This window comes from Pinus tabuliformis, chromosome 5_2, assembly GCF_031772625.1.
Source record: "Pinus tabuliformis cultivar Carrire ecotype Pingquan chromosome 5_2, CPIR1, whole genome shotgun sequence".
In the NCBI taxonomy this organism is placed as follows: domain Eukaryota; kingdom Viridiplantae; phylum Streptophyta; class Pinopsida; order Pinales; family Pinaceae; genus Pinus; species Pinus tabuliformis.
The window spans coordinates 438,342,937-438,346,817 of NC_142306.1; the positions used below are offsets into that span (position 1 = coordinate 438,342,937).

Genomic DNA, 3,881 nt, shown 5'->3' on the forward strand with positions numbered 1-3,881 from the left:
ATAATTGATTCCGAAGAGAATGGACTTGTGTTGGGGATGGCCTCGTCATTTCTTGTTGTTTACTTGAGGTCTTTCGAGAGAGGAATTGCCTCGGGTGACAACACCCCCGATATCATAAAATCACTCAAAGTACGGTGTGGCTTTTTACTGCCTTTGCTATCTTCATTTTCTGACCTGTATTTAGTGGTTCGCCATAAAATTGTTATCCCCCTCCAAAACCCTCTTGAACTATTTGCTAGAAAAGCTAAATCTCATCCAATTTTGGTGAATGAATCGTTCCATTTCGTTATTAGAACAGTCTTCTGCTCTTTCTTCTCTCTGTTGTTCCATTGTTCCAATGATGTGCACTTTTTTTTATCATTATAATGAATTTATATCTTACTATTTCGCTTCATGTATATCTTATATCTCACCTACTCTTTCTTATCATTGTAAGGAAGTTATTTCTTACCATAATTTATACCATTTTCTTGTTTCGCTTCTTGTATCATATTTTGTTATAATTCATTCTTATTAGAAGAGGCACAAGTCGTGATAGGGAGGAAGCTATGCACATGTAATTTGCCAAGGGACTTTCTGGTGCTTAGTAGGGTTATACAGATTTGTGAGTCTGCCCTGTATCTCTTCAGCCACTGATACCAAGTTGCCGCTATTTAATGCCTTTGCTATCTTCATTTTCTGACCTGTATTTAGTGGTTCGCCATAAAATTGTTATCCCCCTCCAAAACCCTCTTGAACTATTTGCTAGAAAAGCTAAATCTCATCCAATTTTGGCGAATGAATCCTTCCATTTCTTATATGCTGCATTTTAGACTCATGAAGTATGTGGATGTCCGTTTTTTCAAGTTGTGATACAGAGGAAGTTATGCACATTACATAATATACTCTTTCTTCTCCTTGTGAGGGATTTTTGTCGCGTCTGTTTATTGTTTTTTATTAGTAGTGATAAAAATTGTCATTGACCAATAGTACCCACTTCTAGAGCTAGCTTCGGATTACCTAGCTATACCGGGTGCATTTGTGTTATTTTTCTCTTGCTCTTATACAAACAACATCAGTGGTTTCAGTGTCCTGCCTTGTGTACCATGTCTGACTTGTAGTTGTTATATATGTGATGGCAAGCTATCTTATTATAGGAGAATACCTGATATGCTTGATATGATAAAAGTCAAACAGTTGACTTTGTTCATGTCCATCAAAAATCAGTTGACTTCGCTTAATTATCAGTTAGCTTTGTTCATGTCTATCAGAATTCTGGAATAGTCATATCCCTGTATGGAGATTTTATTCCACATGATCAATAATCCCCTTCTTGTCCACCTATGGCTTTACATGCAATACCGTCCTAAAGCGTTATCCTGTAGGTACACTTCAGAAAGTTTCATATGTGGCCTGTTTTGTGCCCTGGCTCACAACCTCTTGTTTCCAGTCTACCTATACTATTACACAATACTAGATATACTTGCAATGATATGCCCATTGATGGTACCTTCTTCAGCGATCTGTGGTCACAGCTTGTAGCAGCTTTAATTTTATTTCAAATGTCTTGCCATTCTAACATGTTTGTTTGTCCTTTGCAGATTTGCTTGTCCAGTGTGCTCCAAATCTGTCTGTGATATGTCTAAATTGTGGGAGAAACTTGACCGAGAGGTAGATATTTTCGACAAGATGAACATCTTGAAGTCAACTTGCAATGGGTTGTATAAAGAGTAGCTTATTATATGATTTTTTGCTAATTTTGATTTCTCATATTTGAAATTTTCTTTCATTCAATGGCAATTGATTTTTTAAGTTTCTTGAGTGGATTCTGATATTTTTTTTTGTCATGTAGGTTGCTTTGACTCCAATGCCTGAAGCTTACAAGAACAAAATGGTAATTGTCTGATGTTAATGTGGTATAATTTGGAGGCATATTTTAGAGCCCATTAGTAGCGTGAGAGAAAATACCTCACCACTTTCTCGTCAGTCATTTGCGCAGGTTTGGATCTTATGCAATGACTGTGGAGTAACTTCTAAAGTAAATTTTCACATTGTTGCACACAAGTGTCAAAGTTGCAATTCTTATAACACCCGGCAGACCAGGGGAGGCCCTTCTGCAAGTTCATGTAAATCTCATCTTTGATATTCTCAAATGTTCAGATTCATGTATCCCTCTTTACCACTTGTAAGGTTGCCTTAGCACTGCCTATGTGGCATGAAAAACAGTTGTACTGCAAATTGCTATGCAGTGGCATTAGTGTAAGAATTCATTGTAACCGCTGAGTTTTTGCAGCACTACTCTACGGTTGTTAACATCATAACAGAGTTGACATATCTCGCTGATTGCAACTATGTTGACATAGGGGAATGAGGGAGAAGTTTCCTGTCACATCCTTTACAGATGTTATGTCAAGAAAAGGGAAATGTATGTTTATAAACCGTCTTCCCATCATCGCGATGAAGCCCTTGGAAGGATTCCTTCTCACTTATTCCAAGCCCTATCATTCCAAAATCTATCTTTCATCCATCCTGTATATATTTTACTCCCATACTCCTAAAATTGTGAGCATCATGTAATCTACCCAGAAAGTTTTTGATTTGCAACTGAATCTGATACCTATCTTACTTACAGAAAATTAGTAATGGTTTAGAATGAAGATGGAGACTGTATCCTCACAAAGGGAGTACTATCTGAGAAAGAAAGTGATCTTAACAAAGGGAATGATACTAACTTGAATATTTTGTAATTGTGACCATTGACAGACCATTGGTTAAGGTAATTGTAAAAAACACAAGTTATCAATTGGTTCATAAATGGTATTACCGACCTTTTTAAATTTGTTTGGAAGATCCTATGTCTTATATTCTATGATGGAATTACCTTGTCGTTCATATACCACCACACAGGGGAAACTGTTAAATTAATTAATATGTTTCCATAGTATTTAATACAACCACACAGTGGAAACTGTTAAATTAATTAATATGTTTCCATAGTATTTAATACAACTGAAAAGCCTAAATGCAGTTTCATATATCTCGCATTTACTCAGAAAGGGTGGATATCTGATTCAATTTATTAAGAACAAGGCATGGTAAACTCATACAAATATTCTCACATGATATTCTCGTTATTTGCTTAAATGCAAATATTGCTATTAAGTTACTATCAGCAATTGTAATGAATTTCTACTATATCTTCCGAAAAGCCTGGCTTAAATGATTTTAAATTAAATAAATAAAACACGAGGTAAATATGAAATGGCAATAATCTAAGCTCAGAGTTGTTGACTTTAATTGTGAATTAAACACTTTGCACCTTTCCGCATTTAACATCTAAACTGGTATGCGTTACCAGTATTTCTTTGAGTTCTATCTTTGCATTGTTAGCTTTTATCTTTTTATTATCGGTGATAAATAGGTATTACAAACATATTATTTATTTAATACAAAAACCATGAAAAATAAAAAAATTAGTTTAACTATAACATTTAGAAAATTATGAGTAGAAGATTTGAGTATGGATATAAAAGATGAGAGGAAATAAGTGTTACATAGTAGTGAGTAGAAAATTATGAGTAGAAGATTTTTAGTATAGTTATAAAAGATGAGAGGAAATAAGTGTTAAATAGTAGTTAGTATTTGATATTTAGTTTAAATATAATTATAAATTTGCAATTTAAAAGGATGGTGAAAATCAAATATGCCAGGGATTTTGGGTTTTTCAACCAAACTTAATTTTTTTTTGTCATATTTAAAATCACAACTTGTTTGACGTTTCAGACATCAAATCATCATGCAAATTTCTCGTTTTTGTTTATGCTAATTTAATAATCCTATCAGCTTTTGGAAATCACCATTCCTGATTTCCAATTTGTGATTGAAGTGTTTCCTTCTTGATT

At 34.1% G+C, this 3,881-nt stretch overlaps 1 long non-coding RNA gene across 1 annotated transcript; it reads left to right on the top strand.

Moving 5' to 3' along the window:
• The first annotated feature begins 1,312 nt into the window (after positions 1-1,312).
• LOC149159549 (uncharacterized) lies at positions 1,313-2,780 on the top strand. The gene is made up of 3 exons (XR_016261130.1): positions 1,313-1,650; positions 1,832-1,873; positions 1,979-2,780. It is a non-coding gene; the product is annotated as an uncharacterized LOC149159549 (long non-coding RNA).
• The last annotated feature ends 1,101 nt before the right edge of the window (positions 2,781-3,881 follow it).